Here is an 18,284-nt window from a genome sequence, read left to right on the forward strand (position 1 = left end):
CACTATTCCAACTTTATTGCATCCGTCGATCCCTCACAATGACGAATTAACACAGAAATTGCGTCCCTATGAAATACTTTACGTTCTATGCCTTCTCTTTCTAAATCGAGGAACGTTTCTATAGCAACGACATGTTCTTATATTGGGAGGCGAGTATATCTTTTCGGATGCACTATTCCTTCTTTATTGCATCCGTCGATCCCTCACAATGACGAATTAACACAGAAATTGCGTCGCTATGAAATACTATAGGTTCTATGACTTTTCTTTCTAAATCGAGGAACGTTGCTATGGCAACGACAGGATCTTCTATTGGGAGACGTGTATCTCATTTCGGATGCACTATTCCTTCTTTATTGCATCCGTCGATCCCTCACAATGACGAATTAACACATAAATTGCGTCGCTATGAAATACTATGGGTTCTATGCCTTCTCTTTCTAAATCGAGGTACGTTTCTATGGCAACGACAGGAACTTATATAGGGAGGCCAGTATCTGTTTACGGTTGCACCATTCCTTCTTTATTGCATCCGTCGATAACTCACAATGACGAATTTACACAGAAACTACGTCGCTACGAAATACCTTAAGTTCTATGCCTTCTCTTTCAAATTCGAGGAACATTTCTACGGCAACGACAGGATCTTATATTGGGAGGCGAGTATCTCTTTTCGGATGCACTATTCCTTCTTTATTGCATCCGTCGATCCCACACAATAAGGAATTAACACAGAAATTGCGTCGCTATGAAATACTATCGGTTCTATGCCTTCTCTTTCTAAATCGAGGAACGTTTCTATGGCAACGACAGGATCTTATATTGGGACGCGAGTTTTCTTTTCTGATGTACTATTCGTTTTTTATTGCATCCGTCGATACCTCACAATGACGAATTAACAGAGAAATTGCGTCGCTATGAAATACTATAGGTTCTATGCCTTCTCTTTCTAAATCGAGGAACGTTTCTATGGCAATGACGGGATCTTATATTGGGAGGCGAGTATCTCTTTTCGGATGCACTATACCTTCTTCATTGCATCTTTCGATCCCTCACAATGACGAATTAACACAGAAATTGCGTCCCTATGAAATACTATAGGTTCTATGCCTTCTCTTTCTAAATCGAGGAACGTTTCTATGGCAACGACAGGATTTTATATTGGGAGGCGAGTATCTCTTTTCGGATGCACTATTCCTTTATTATTGCATGTGTCGATCTCTCACCTTGACGAATTAACCCAGAAATTGCGGCGCTATGAATTACTATAGGTTCTATGCCTTCTCTTCCTAAATCGAGGAACGTTTCAATGGCAACGACAGGATTTTATATTGGGAGGCGAGTTTTCTTTTCTGATGCACTATTCGTTTTTTATTGTATCCGTCGATCCCTCACAATGAGGAATTAACACAGAAATTGCGTCGCTATGAAATACTATAGGTTCTATGCCTTCTCTTTCTAAATCGAATAACGTTCCTATTTCAACGACAGGATCTTATGTTGGGAGGCGAGTATCTCTTTTTGGATGCACTATTCCTTCTTTAATGCATCCGTCGATAACTCACAATGACGAATTAACACAGAAATTGCGTCGCTGTGAAATCCCTTAGGTTCTATGCCTTCTCTTTGTAAATGGTGGAACGTTTCTATGGCAACGACAGGATCTTATATTGGGAGGCGAGTATGATTTTTCCAATGCACTATTCCATCTTTATTGTATCCGTCGATCCCTCACAATGACGAATTAACACTGAAATTGCGTCGCAATGAAATACTATAGGTTCTGTGCTTTCTCTTTCTAAATCGAGGAACCTTTCTATGGCAACGAGAGGTTCTTATATTGGGAGGCGAACATCTCTTTTCGGATGCACTATTCCTTCTTTATTGCATCCGTCGATCCTTCACAATGACGAATTAACACAGATATTGCGTCGCTATGAAATACTGTAGGTTCTATGCCTTCTCTTTCTAAATCGAAGAACGTTTCTATGGCAACGACAGGTTCTTATATTGGGAGGCGAACATCTCTTTTCGGATGCACTATTCCTTTATTATTGCATGTGTCGATCTCTCACCTTGACGAATTAACCCAGAAATTGCGGCGCTATGAAATACTATAGGTTCTATGCCTTCTTTTTCTAAATCGAGGAACGTTTCAATGGCAACGACAGGATTTTATATTGGGAGGCGAGTTTTCTTTTCTGATGCACTATTCGTTTTTTATTGCATCCTTCCATCCCTCACAATAGGGAATTAACAAAGAATTTGAGTCGCTATGAAATACTATAGGTTCTATGCCTTCTCTTTCTAAATCGAGGAACTTTTCTATGGCAACGACAGGATCTTCTATTGGGAGGTGAATATTTCTTTTCGGATGCACTATTCCTTCATTATTGCAGCCGTCGATAACTCACAATGACGAATTAACACAGAAATTGCGTCGTTATGAAATACCATACGTTCTAAGACTTCTCTTTATATATCGAGGAACGTTTCTATGGCAACGACAGGATCCTCTATTGAAAGACGAGTATCTCTTTTCGGATGCACTATTCCTTCTGTATTGCATCCGACGATCCCTTACAATGACAAATTAACACAGAAATTGCGTCGCTATAAAATACTATAGGTTGTATGCGTTCTCTTTCTAAATCGAGGAACGTTTCTATGGCAACGACCGGATCTTATTATGGGGGGCGAGTATCTCTTTTCGGATTTACTACTCCTTTTTATTGCATCGGTCGATCCCTCACAATGACGAATTAAAACAGAAATTACGTCGCTATGAAATAATATAGGTTCTGTGATTTCTCTTTCTAAATCGAGGAACGTTTCTATGGCAACAAGAGGATCTTATATTGGGAGGCGAGTATCTCTTTTCCAATGCACTATTCCATCTTTATTGTATCCGTCGATCCCTCACAATGACGAAGTAACACAGAAATTGCGTCGCTATGAAATACTATAGGTTCTATTCCTTCTCTTCCTAAATCGAGGAACGTTTCAATGGCAACGACAGGATTTTGTATTGGGAGGCGAGTATCTCTTTTCGGATGCACTATTCCTTCTTTATTGCATCCGTCGATCCCTTACAATGACAAATTATCACAGAAATTGCGTCGCTAAAGGTTCTATCCGTTCTCTTTCTAAATCGAGGAACGTTTCTATGGCAACGACAGGACCTTATATTGGGAGGCGAGTATCTCTTTTCGGATGCACTATTCCTTCTTCATTGCATCCGTCGATCCCTCACAATGACGAATTAACACAGAAATTGCGTGCCTATGAAATACTACAGGTTCTATGACTTCTCCTTCTAAATCGGGGAACGTTTCTATGGCAACGACAGGATCTTATATTGGGAGGCGAGAATCTCTATTCGGATGCACTATTCCTTCTTTATTGCATTTGTCGATCCCTCACAATGACGAATTAACACAGAAATTGCGTCGCTATGAAATACTATAGGTTCTATACCTTCTCTTTCTAAATCGAGGAACGTCTCAATGGCAACGACAGGATTTTGTATTGGTAGGCGAGTAACTCTTTTCGGATGCACTATTCCTTTTTTATTGCATCTGTCGATCTCTCACAATGACGAATTAACCCAGAAATTGCGGCGCTATGAAATACTATAGGTTCTATGCCTTTTCTTTCTAAATTTGAGGAACGTTTCTATGGCTACGACAATATCTTCTTTTGGGAGACGAATAACTATTTTCGGATGCACTGTTCCTTCTTTATTGCATCCGTCGATCCCTTGCAATGACAAATTAACACAGAAATTGCGTCGCTATGAAATAATATAGGTTCTATGCCTTCTTTTTCTTAATCGAGGAACGTTTCTATGGCAACGGCATGATCTTATATTGGGAGGCGAGTATCTCTCTTCTGATGCACTATTCCTTCTTTATTGCATCCGTCGATCCCTCACAATGACGAATTAACACATAAATTACGTCGCTATGAAATACTATAGGTTCTTTGCCTTCTCTTTCTAAATCGAGGAACGTTTCTATGGCAACGACAGGATCTACTATTGGGAGGCGTATATCCCTTTTCGGATGCACTATTCCTTCTTTATTGCATCCGTCGATCCCTCACAATGACGAATTAACACAGAAATAGCATCGCTATGAAATACTATAGGTTCTATGCCTTCTCTTTCTAAATCAAAGAACGTTTCCATGGCAACGACAGGATCTTATCTTGGGAGGCGAGTATCTCTTTTCGGATGCACTATTCCTTCTTTATTGCATCCGTCGAGCCCTCACAATGAGGAATTAACACAGAAATTGCGTCGCTATGAAATACTATAGGTTCTATGCCTTCTCTTTCTAAATCGAGGAACGTTTCTATGGCAACGACAGGATCTTATATTGGGAGGCGAGTATCTCTTTTCCAATGAAATATTCCTTCTTTATTGCGTCCGTCGATCCCTCACAATGACGAATTAAATAGAAATTGCGTCGCTATGAAATACTATGGGTTCTATGACTTCTCTTCCAAAATCGAGGAACGCTTCTGTGGCAACGACAGGATCTTACATTGGGAGGCGAGTATCTCTTTTCGGATGCACTATTCCTTCTTTATTGCATCCGTCGATCTCTCACAATGATGAATTAACACAGAAATTTCATCGCTATGAAATACTATAGTTTCTATGCCTTCTCTTTCTAAATCTACATCTACATCTACATCTACATCCATGCTCCGCAAGCCACCTGACGGTGTGTGGCGAAGGGTAGCTTCAGTACCTCTATCGGTTCTCCCTTCTATTCCAGTCTCGTATTGTTCGTGGAAAGAAGGATTGTCGGTATGCCTCTGTGTGGGCTCTAATCTCTCTGATTTTATACCCATGGTCTCTTCGCGAGATATACGTGGGAGGGAGCAATATACTGCTTGACTGTTTGGTGAAGGTATGTTCTCGAAACTTTGACAAAAGCCCGTACCGAGCTACTGAGCGTCTCTCCTGCAGAGTCTTCCACTCGAGTTTATCTATCATCTCCGTAACGCTTTCGCGATTACTAAATGATCCTGTAACGAAGCGCGCTGCTCTCCATTGGATCTTCTCCATGTCTTGTATCAACCCTATCTGGTACGGATCCCACACTGCTGAGCAGTATTCAAGCAGTGGGCGAACAAGCGTACTGTAACCTACTTCCTTTGTTTTCGGATTGCATTTCCTTAGGATTCTTGCAATGAATCTCAGTCTGGCATCTGCTTTACCGACAATTAACATTATATGATCATTCCATTTTAAATCACTCCTAATGCGTACTCCCAAATAATTTATGGTATTAACTGCTTCCACTTGCTGACCTGCTATTTTGTAGCTAAATGATAAAGGATCTATCTTTCTGTGTATTTACAGCACATTACACTTGTCTACATTGAGATCCAATTGCCATTCCCTGCACCATGCGTCAATTCGCTGCAGATCCTCCTGCATTTCAGTACAATTTTCCATTGTTACGACCTCTCGATACACCACAGCATCATCTGCAAAAAGCCTCAGTGAACTTCCGATGTCATCCACCAGGTCATTTATGTATATTGTGAATAGCAACGGTCCTATGACACTCCCCTGCGGCACACCTGAAATCACTCTTACTTCGGAAGACTTCTCTCCATTGAGAATAACATGCTGCGTCCTGTTATCTAGGAACTCTTCAATCCAATCACACAATTGGTCTGATAGTCCATATGCTCTTACTTTGTTCATTAAACGACTGTGGGGAACTGTATCGAACGCCTTGCGGAAGTCAAGAAACACGGCATCTACCTGTGAACCCGTGTCTATGGACCTCTGAGTCTCGTGGACGAATAGCGCGAGCTGGGTTTCACATGACCGTCTTTTTCGAAACCCATGCTGATTCCTACAGAGTAGATTTCTCGTCTCCAGAAAAGTCATTATACTCGAAAACAACACGTGTTCCAAAATTCTACAACTGATCGACGTTAGAGATATAGGTCTATAGTTCTGCCCATCTGTTCGACGTCCCTTCTTGAAAACGGGGATGACCTGTGCCCTTTTCCAATCTTTTGGAACGCTACGCTCTTCTAGAGACCAACGGTACAAGGCTGCAAGAAGGGGGGCAAGTTCCTTCGCGTACTCCGTGTAAAATTGAACTGGTATCCCATCAGGTCCAGAGGCCTTTCCTCTTTTGACCGATTTTAATTGTTTCTCTATCCCTCTGTCGTCTATTTCGATATCTACCATTTTGTCATTTGTGCGACAATTTAGAGAAGGAACTACAGTGCAATCTTCCTCTGTGAAACAACTTTGGAAAAAGACATTTAGTATTTCGGCCTTTAGTCTGTCATCCTCTGTTTCAGTACCATTTTGGTCACAGAGTGTCTGGACATTTTGTTTTGCTCCACCTACCGCTTTGACATAAGACCAAAATTTTTTAGGATTTTCTGCCAAGTCAGTACATAGAACTTTACTTTCGAATTCATTGAACGCCTCTCGCATAGCCCTCCTCACACTACATTTCGCTTCGCGTAATTTTTGTTTGTCTGCAAGGCTTTGGCTATGTTTATGTTTGCTGTGAAGTTCCTTTGCTTCCGCAGCAGTTTTCTAACTCGGTTGTTGTACCATGGTGGCTCTTTTCCATCTCTTACGATCTTGCTTGGCACATACTCATCTAACGCATAATGTACGACGGTTTTGAACTTTGTCCACTGATCCTCAACACTATCTGTACTTGAGACAAAACTGTTGTGTTGAGCCAACAGGTACTCTGAAATCTGCTTTTTGTCACTTTTTCTAAACAGAAAAATCTTCCTACCCTTTTTAATATTCCTATTTACGGCTGAAATCATCGATGCCGTAACCGCTTTATGATCGCTGATTCCCTGTTCTGCGTTAACTTTTTCAAATAGTTCGGGTCTGTTTGTCACCAGAAGGTCTAATATGTTATCGCCACGAGTCGGTTCTCTGTTTAACTGCTCAAGGTTTCAGATAAAGCACTTAAAAAAATTTCACTGGATTCTTTGTCCCTGCCACCCGTTATGAACGTTTGTATCTCCCAGTCTATATCCGGCATATTAAAATCTCCACCCAGAACGATAACATGGTGGCGAAATCTACTCGAAATATTTTCCAAATTATCCTTCAGGTGCTCAGCCACAACAGCTGCTGAGCCAGGGGGCCTATAGAGACATCCAATTACCATGTCTGAGCCTGCTTTAATGGCGACCTTCACCCAAATCATTTCACATTTCGGATCTCCGTCAATTTCCTTCGATACTATTGCACTTCTTATCGCTATAAACACGCCTCCTACTTCACTGTTCAGCCTGTCTCTGCGGTATACATTCCAATCTGAGTTTAGGATTTCATTACTGTTTACGTCTGGTTTCAGCCAACTTTCTGTCCCTAGTACTATATGGGCGTTGTGATCGTTTATTAATGAGAGCAGTTCTGGGACCTTTCTATAGACGCTAATGCAGTTTACTATTAGCACATTAATATTGTTATTCCCTGTTGCATTTTGCCTACTCCTACCTTGCCGCGTCTCAGGAGGCGTCTTGTCGGGCCTAAGGAGGGGTTTCTCTAACCTAAAAAACCCCCATGTGCACTCCACACGTACTCCGCTAACTTTGTACCCGCTTCCGGCGTGTAGTGCACGCCTGACCTATTCAGGGGGACCCTAAATTTTTCCACCCGATAGCGGAGGTCGAGAAATTTGCACCCCAGATCTCCGCAGAATCGTCTAAGCCTCTGGTCTAAGCCTTCCACTCGGCTCCAAACAAGAGGACCGCGATCTGTTCTGCGAACGATACTACAGTTAGTTAGCTCTGATTCCACCCCGCGAGCAGGGCTTTCTAAATCAAGGAACGTTTCTATGGCAACGTCAGGTGCTTATATTGGGAGGCGAGAATCTCTTTTCGGATGCACTATTCCTTCTTTATTGTATCCGTCGATCCCTCTAAACGACGAATTAACACAGAAATGGCGTCGCTATGAAATACTATAGGTTCTATGCCTTCTCTTTCTAAATCGAGGAACGTTTCTATGGCAACGACAGGATCTTATATTGAGTGGCGAGTATCTCTTTTCGGATGCACTATTCCTTCTTTATTGCATCCGTCGATCCCTCACAATGACGAATTAATACAGAAATTGCGTCGCTATGAAATACCATAGGTTCTAAGCCTTCTCTTTCTAAATCGAGTAACGTTTCTATGGCAACGACAGGATCTTATGTTGGGAGGCAAGTATCTCTTTTCGGATGCACTATTCCTTCTTTATTGCATCCATCGATCTCTCACAATGAGGAATTAACACAGAAATGGCGTCGCTATGAAATACTATAGGTTCTATGCCTTCTCTTTCTAAATCGAGGAACGTTTCTATGGCAACGACAGGATCTTATATTGAGTGGCGAGTATCTCTTTTCGGATGCACTATTCCTTCTTTATTGCATCCGTCGATCCCTCACAATGACGAATTAATACAGAAATTGCGTCGCTATGAAATACCATAGGTTCTAAGCCTTCTCTTTCTAAATTGAGGAACGTTTCTATGGCAACGACAGGATCTTATGTTGAGAGGCGTGTATCTCTTTTCGGATGCACTATTCCTTCTTTATTGCATCCGTCGATCCCTCACAATGACGAATTAACACAGAAATTGCGTCGCTATGAAATACTATACGTTCTATGCCTTCTCTTTCTAAATCGAGGAACGTTTCTATGGCAACGACAGGTTCTTATATTGGGAGGCGAGTATCGCTATTCGGATGCACTATTCCTTCTTTATTGCATCCGTCGATCCCTCACAATGACGAGTTAACACAGCAATTGCGTCGCTATGAAATACTATAGGTTCTATACCATCTCCTTCTAAATCGAGGAATGCTTCTATGGCAACGACAGGATCTTATATTTGGAAGCGAGTATCTCTTTCCGGATGCACTATACCTTTTTTATTGCATCCGTCGATAACTCACAATGACGAATTAACACAGAAATTGCTTCGCTATGAAATACCTTATGTTCTATGCCTTCTCTTTCTAAATCTAGGAACGTTTCTATGGCAACGACAGGATCTTATATTGGGAGGCGAATATCTCTTTTCTAATGCACTATTCCTTCTTTATTGCATCCGTCGATCCCTCACAATGACGAAATAAAACAGAAATTGCGTCGCTATGAAATACTACAGGTTCTATGCTTTCTCTTTCTAAACAGAGGAACGTTTCTATAGCAACGACAGGATCTTATATTGGGAGGCGAGTATCTCTTTTCTGATGCACTATTCTTTTTTTATTGCATCCGTCGATCCCTCACAATGAAGAATTAACACAGAAATTACGTCAGTACGCAATACTATAGGTTCTATGCCTTCTCTTTCTAAATCGAGGAGCGTTTCTATGGCAACGACTGGATCTTATATTGGGAGGCGAGTATCTCTTTTCGGATGCACTATTCCTTCTTAATTGCATCCGTCGACCCGTCACAATAACGAATTAACACAGAAATTGCGTCCCTATGAAATAATACAGGTTCTATGCCTTCCCTTTCAAAATCGAGGAACGTGTCTATGGCAACGATACGATCTTATATTGGGAGGCGACTATCTCTCTTCCGATGCACTATTCCTTCTTTATTGCATCTGTCGATCCCTCACAATGACGAATTAACACAGAAATTTGCGTCCCTATGATATACTATAGGTTCTATGCCTTCTCTTTCTAAATCGAGGAACGTCTCTATGGCAACGACAGTATCTTATATTGGGAGCCGAGTATCTCTTTTCGGATACACTATTCCTTCTTTATTGCATCCGTCGATAACTCACAATGACGAATTAACACAGAAATTGCTTCGCTATGAAATACCCTATGTTCTATGCCTTCTCTTTCTAAATCTAGGAACGTTTTTCTGGCAACGACAGGATCTTATATTGGGAGGCGAATATCTCTTTTCTAATGCACTATTCCTTCCTTATTGTATCCGTCGATCCCTCACAATGACGAATTAACACAGAAATTATGTCCCTATGAAATACTGTAGGTTCTATGCCTTCTCTTTCTAAATCGAGGAACGTTTCTATAGCAACGACAGGATCTTATACCGGGAGTGGAGTATCTCTTTTCGGATGCACTATTCCTTCTTTATTGCATCCGTCGATCCCTCACAATGACGAATTAAAACAGAAATTGTGTCGCTATGAAATACCTTATGTTCTATGCGATCTCTTTCTAAATCGAGGAACGTTTCTATGGCAACGACAGGATATTATTTTGGGAGGCGAGTATCTCTTTTCGGATGCACTATTCTTTGTTTATGGCATCTGTCCATCCCTCACAATGACGAATTAATACAGAAATTGCGTCGCTATGAAATACTGCAGGTTCTTAACCTTCTGTTTCTAAATCGGGGAACGTTTCTAAGGCAACGACAGGATCTTATATTGGGAGGCGAGTATCTCTTTTCCAATGCACTATTCCTTCCTTATTGTATCCGTCGATCCCTCACAATGACGAATTAACACAGAAATTATGTCCCTATGAAATACTGTAGGTTCTATGCCTTCTCTTTCTAAATCGAGGAACGTTTCTATGGCAACGACAGGATCTTATATTGAGTGGCGAGTATCTGTTTTCGGTTGCACTATTCCTTCTTTATTGCATCCGTCGATGTCTCACAATGAGGAATTAACACAGAAATTGCGTCACTATGAAATACTATAGGTTCTATGCCTTCTCTTTCTAAATCGAGGAATGTTTCTATGGCATCTTATATTGGGTGGCGAGTATCTCTTTTCGGATGCACTATTCCTTCTTTATTGCATCCGTCGATCTCTCACAATGAGGAATTAACACAGAAATTGCGTCGCTATGAAATACTATAGATTCTAAGCCTTCTCTTTCTAAATCGAGGAACGTTTCTATGGCAACGACAGGATATTATTTTGGGAGGCGAGTATCTCTTTTCGGATGCACTATTCCTTGTTTATTGCATATGTCCATCCCTCTCAATGACGAATTAATACAGAAATTGCGTCGCTATGAAATACTGCAGGTTTTTAACCTACTCTTTCTAAATCGAGGACCGTTTCTAAGGCAACGAAAGGATCTTATATTGGGAGGCGAGTATCTCTTTTCCAATGCACTATTCCTTCCTTATTGCATCCGTCGATCCCTCACAATGACGAATTAACACAGAAATTATGTCCCTATGAAATACTGCAGGTTCTATGCCTTCTCTTTCTAAATCGAGGAACGTTTCTATGGCAACGACAGGATCTTCTATTGGGAGGCGAGTATCTGTTTTCGGAAGCACTATTCCTCCTTTATTGCATCCGTCGCTCCCTAACAATGACGAATTAACACAGAAATTGTGTCGCTATGAAATACTATAGGTTCTATGCGTTCTCTTTCTAAATCGAAAAACGTTTCTATGGCAACGACAGGATCTTATATTGGGAGGCGAGTATCTCTTTCCTGATGCACAATTCCTTCTTTATTGGATCCATCGATCCTTCACAATGACGAATTAACACAGAAATTGCGTCCCTATGAACTACGACAGGTTCTATGCCTCCTTTTTCTAAATCGAGTAACGTTTCTATGGCAACGACAGGATCTTATATTGGGAGGCGAGTATCTCTTTTCCAATGCACTATTCCTTCCTTATTGTATCCGTCGATCCCTCACAATGACGAATTAACACAGAAATTATGTCCCTATGAAATACTGTAGGTTCTATGCCTTCTCTTTCTAAATCGAGGAACGTTTCTATGGCAACGACAGGATCTTTTATTGAGTGGCGAGTATCTCTTTTCGGATGCACTATTCCTTCTTTATTGCATCCGTCGATCCCTCACAATGACGAATTAATACAGAAATTGCGTCGCTATGAAATACCATAGGTTCTAAGCCTTCTCTTTCTAAATCGAGGAACGTTTCTATGGCAACGACAGGATCTTATGTTGGGAGGCAAGTATCTCTTTTCGGATGCACTATTCCTTCTTTATTGCATCCGTCGATGTCTCACAATGAGGAATTAACACAGAAATTGCGTCACTATGAAATACTATAGGTTCTATGCCTTCTCTTTCTAAATCGAGGAATGTTTCTATGGCATCTTATATTGGGTGACGAGTATCTCTTTTCGGATGCACTATTCCTTCTTTATTGCATCCGTCGATCTCTCACAATGTGGAATTAACACAGAAATTGCGTCGCTATGAAATACTATAGATTCTAAGCCTTCTCTTTCTAAATCGAGGAACGTTTCTATGGCAAAGACAGGATCTTATGTTGAGAGGCGTGTATCTCTTTTCGGATGCACTATTCCTTCTTTATTGCATCCGTCGATCCCTCACAGTGACGAATTAACACAGAAATTGCGTCGCTATGAAATACTATACGTTCTATGCCTTCTCTTTCTAAATCGAGGAACGTTTCTATGGCAACGACAGGTTCTTATATTGGGAGGCGAGTATCGCTATTCGGATGCACTATTCCTTCTTTATTGCATCCGTCGATCCCTCACAATGACGAGTTAACACAGCAATTGCGTCGCTATGAAATACTATAGGTTCTATACCATCTCTTTCTAAATCGAGGAATGCTTCTATGGCAACGACAGGATCTTATATTTGGAAGCGAGTATCTCTTTCCGGATGCACTATACCTTTTTTATTGCATCCGTCGATAACTCACAATGACGAATTAACACAGAAATTGCTTCGCTATGAAATACCCTATGTTCTATGCCTTCTCTTTCTAAATCTAGGAACGTTTTTCTGGCAACGACAGGATCTTATATTGGGAGGCGAATATCTCTTTTCTAATGCACTATTCCTTCTTTATTGCATCCGTCGATCCCTCACATTGACGAAATAAAACAGAAATTGCGTCGCTATGAAATACTACAGGTTCTATGCTTTCTCTTTCCAAATAGAGGAACGTTTCTATAGCAACGACAGGATCTTATATTGGGAGGCGAGTATCTCTTTTCTGATGCACTATTCTTTTTTTATTGCATCCGTCGATCCCTCACAATGAAGAATTAACACAGAAATTACGTCAGTATGCAATACTATAGGTTCTATGCCTTCTCTTTCTAATTAGAGGAGCGTTTCTATGGCAACGACTGGATCTTATATTGGGAGGCGAGTATCTCTTTTCGGATGCACTACTCCCTCTTAATTGCATCCGTCGGCCCGTCACAATGACGAATTAACACAGAAATTGCGTCCCTATGAAATAATACAGGTTCTATCCCTTCCCTTTCTAAATCGAGGAACGTGTCTATGGCAACGACAGGATCTTATATTGGGAGGCGACTATCTCTCTTCCGATGCACTATTCCTTCTTTATTGCATCTGTCGATCCCTCACAATGACGAATTAACACAGAAATTTGCGTCCCTATGATATACTATAGGTTCTATGCCATCTCTTTCTAAATCGAGGAACGTCTCTATGGCAACGACAGTATCTTATATTGGGAGCCGAGTATCCCTTTTCGGATACACTATTCCTTGTTTATTGCATCCGTCGATCCCTCACAATGACGAATTAACACAGAAATTGCGTCGCTGTGAAATACCTTATGTTCTATGCGATCCCTTTCTAAATCGAGGAACGTTTCTATGGCAACGACAGGATATTATTTTGGGAGGCGAGTATCTCTTTTCGGATGCACTATTCCTTGTTTATTGCATCTGTCCATCCCTCACAATGACGAATTAATACAGAAATTGTGTCGCTATGAAATACTGCAGGTTTTTAACCTACTCTTTCTAAATCGAGGACCGTTTCTAAGGCAACGAAAGGATCTTATATTGGGAGGCGAGTATCTCTTTTCCAATGCACTATTCCTTCCTTATTGCATCCGTCGATCCCTCACAATGACGAATTAACACAGAAATTATGTCCCTATGAAATACTGCAGGTTCTATGCCTTCTCTTTCTAAATCGAGGAACGTTTCTATGGCAACGACAGGATCTTCTATTGGGAGGCGAGTATCTGTTTTCGGAAGCACTATTCCTCCTTTATTGCATCCGTCGCTCCCTAACAATGACGAATTAACACAGAAATTGTGTCGCTATGAAATACTATAGGTTCTATGCGTTCTCTTTCTAAATCGAAAAACGTTTCTATGGCAACGACAGGATCTTATATTGGGAGGCGAGTATCTCTTTCCTGATGCACAATTCCTTCTTTATTGGATCCATCGATCCTTCACAATGACGAATTAACACAGAAATTGCGTCCCTATGAACTACTACAGGTTCTATGCCTCCTTTTTCTAAATCGAGTAACGTTTCTATGGCAACGACAGGATCTTATATTGGGAGGCGAGTATCTGTTTTCGGATGCACTATTCCTTCTTTATTGCATCCGGCGATCCCTAACAATGACGAATTAACACAGACATTGCGTCGCTATGAAATACTATAGTTTCTATGCGTTCTCTTTCTAAATCGAGAAACGTTTCTATGGCAACGACAGGATCTTATATTGGGAGACGAATATCTCTTTTCTGATGCACTATTCTTTTTCTATTGCATCTGTCGATCCCTCACAATGACGAATTAACACAGAAATTATGTCCCTATGAAATACTATAGGTTCTATGCCTTCTTTTTTTAAATCGAGGAACGTTTCTATGGCAACGACAGGATCTTATAATGGGAGGCGACTATCTCTTTCCGGATGCACTATTCCTTCTTTATTGCATCTGTCGATCTCTCACAATGACGAATTAACACAGAAATTGCGTCGCTATGTAATACTATAGGTTCTATGCCTTCTCTTTCTAAATAGAGGAACGTTAGTATGGCAACGACAGGATCTTATATTGGGAGGCGAGTATCTCTTTTCGGATGCACTATTCATTTTTCTTGCATCCTTCGATCCCTCACAATGACGAATTAACACAGAAATTGTATCGCTATGAAATACTATAGTTTCTATGCCTTCTCTTTCTAAATCGAGGAACGTTCCTATGGCAACGAAAGGTTCTTATATTGGGAGGCGAGTAACTCTTTTCGGATGCACTATTCCTTCTTTATTGCATCCTTCGATCCCTCACAATGAGAATTAACACAGAAATTGCGTCACTATGAAATACTACAGGTCCTATGCCTTCTCTTTCTAAATTGAGGAAGGTTACTATGGCAACAACAATATCTTCTATTGGGAGACGAATATCTCTTTTCGGATGCACTGTTCCTTCTTTATTGCATCCGTCGATCCCTTACGATGACGAATTAACACAGAATTTGCGTCTCTATGAAATACTACAGGTCCTATGCCTTCTCTTTCTAAATCGAGGAACGTTTCTATGGCAACGACAGGATCTTATATTGGGAGGCGAGTATCTGTTTTCGGATGCACTATTCCTTCTTTATTGCATCCGGCGATCCCTAACAATGACGAATTAACACAGACATTGCGTCGCTATGTAATACTCTAGGTTCTATGCGTTCTGTGTCTAAATCGAGAAATGTTTCTATGGAAACGATAGGATCTTATATTGGGAGGCGAGTATCTCTTTTCTGATGCACTATTCTTTTTCTATTGCATCCGTCGCTCCCTCACAATGACGAATTAACACAGTAATTACGTCCCTATGAAATACTACAGGTCCTATGCCTTCTCTTTCTAAATCGAGGACCGTTTCTATGGCAACGACAATATCTTCTATTGGGAGACGAATATCTCTTTTCGGATGCTCTGTTCCTTCTTTATTGCATCCGTCGATCATTCACAATGACGAATTAACACAGTAATTGCGTCCCAATGAAATACTACAGGTCCTATGCCTTCTCTTTCTTAATCGAGGAACGTTTCTATGGCAACGTCAGGTTCTTATATTGGGAGGCGAGTATCTCTTTTCGGATGCACTATTCCTTCTTTATTGCATCTGACGATCCCTCACAATGACGAATTAACACAGAAATTGCGTCGCTATGAAATACTATAGGTTCTATGCCTTCTCTTACTAAATCGAGGAACGTTTCTATGGCAACGACAATATCTTCAATTGGGAGACGAATATCTCTTTTCGGATGCTCTGTTCCTTATTTATTGCATCCGTCGATCATTCACAATGACGAATTAACACAGAAATTGCGTCCCAATGAAATACTACAGGTCCTATGCCTTCTCTTTCTAAATCGAGGAACGTTTCTATGGCAACGTCAGGTTCTTATATTGGGAGGCGAGTATCTCTTTTCGGATGCACTATTCCTTCTTTATTGCATCCGTCTATAACTCACAATGACGAGTTAACACAGAAATTGCGTCGCTATGAAATACCGTAGGTTCTATGCCTTCTCCTTCTAAATCGAGGAACGTTTCTATGGCAACGTCAGGATCTTATATTGGGAGGCGGGTATCTCTTTTCGGATGCACTATTCCTTTTTTATTGCATCCGTCGATAACTCACAATGCCGAATTAACACAGAAATTACGTCAGTATAATTTACTATAGGTTCTAGGCCTTCTCTTACTAAATCGAGGAACGTTTCTATGGCAACGACAGGATCTTATATTGGGAGGCGAGTATCACTTTTCGGATGCACAATTCCTTCTTTAGTGCATCCGTCGACCCGTCATAAAGACGAATTAACACAGAAATTGCGTCCCTATGAAATAATACAGGTTCTATGCCTTCCCTTTCTAAATCGAGGAACGTGTCTATGGCAACGACAGGATCTTATATTGGGAGGCGACTGTCTCCCTACCGATGCACTATTCCTTCTTTATTGCATCTGTCGATCCCTCACAATGACGAATTAACACAGAAATTGCGTCGCTATGAAATACTATAGGTACTATGCCTTCTCTTTCTAAATCGAGGAACGTGTCTATGGCAACGACAGGATCTTATATTGGGACGCGAGTAACTCTTTTCGGATGCACTATTCCGTCTTTACTGCATCCGTCGATCCCTCACAATGACGAATTAACACAGAAATTGCGTCGCTATGAAATACTATAGGTTCTATGCCTTCTCTTTCTAAATCGAGGTACGTCTCTATGGCAACGACAGTATCTTTTATTGGGAGGCGAGTATCTCTTTTCGGATGCCCTATTCCTTCTTTATTGCATCAGTCGATTCCTCACAATGACGAATTAACACAGAAATTGCGTTGCTATGAAATACCTTATGTTCTATCCGTTCTCTTTCTAAATCGAGGAACGTTTCTATAGCAACCACAGGATATTATTTTTGGAGTCGAGTATCTCTTTTCGGATGCACTATTCCTTCTTTACTGCATCCGTCGATCCCTCACAATGACGAATTAACACAGAAATTGCATCGCTATGAAATACTATAGCTTCTATGCCTTCTCTTTCTAATTCGAGGAACGTTTCTATGGCAACATCAGGTTCTTATATTTGGAAGCGAGTACATGTTTTCGGACGCACTATTCCTTCTTTATTGCATCCGTCGATCCCTCACAATGAGGAATTAACACATAAATTGCGTCGCTATGAAATACTATAGGTTCTGTGCCTTCTCTTTCTAAATAGAACAACGTTTCTATGTCAACGACAGGATCTTATATTGGGAGGCGAGTATCTCATTTCTTATGCACTATTCTTTTTTTATTGCATCCGTCGATCCATCACAATGACGAATTAACACAGAAATTACGTCCCTATGAAATACCATAGGATCTATGCCTTCTCTTTGTAAGTCGAGGAAAGTTTCTATGGCAACGAAATGATCTTCTATTGGGAGGCAAGTATCTCTTTTCGGATGCATCATTCCTTCTTTATTGCATTCGTCGATCCCTCACAATGACGATTTAACACATAAATTGCATCGCTATGAAATACCATAGTTTCTATGCCTTCTCTTCTAAATCGATGAACGTTTCTATGGCAACGTCAGGTTCATATGTTGGGAGGCGAGTATCTCTTTTCGGATGCACTATTCCTTCTTTATTGCTTACGTCGGTCCCTCTAAATGACGAATTAACACAGAAATTGCGTCGCTATGAAATCCTGTAGGTTCTATGTCTTCTCTTTCTAAATCGAGGAACGTCTCTATGGCAACGACAGGATTTTATATTGGGAGGCGAGTATCTCTTTTCGGATGCACTATTCCTTCTTTAATGCATCCGTCGATAACTCTCAATGACGAATTAACACAGAAATTGCGTCCCTATGAAATACTTTAGGTTCTATGAATTCTCCATCGAAATCGAGGAACGTCTCTATGGCAACGACAGGATCTTATATTGGGATTCGAGTATCTCTTTCCTGATGCACAATTCCTTCTTTATTGCATCCGTCGAT

Source organism: Schistocerca cancellata, chromosome 5 (assembly GCF_023864275.1).
Source record: "Schistocerca cancellata isolate TAMUIC-IGC-003103 chromosome 5, iqSchCanc2.1, whole genome shotgun sequence".
In the NCBI taxonomy this organism is placed as follows: Eukaryota; Metazoa; Arthropoda; class Insecta; order Orthoptera; family Acrididae; genus Schistocerca; species Schistocerca cancellata.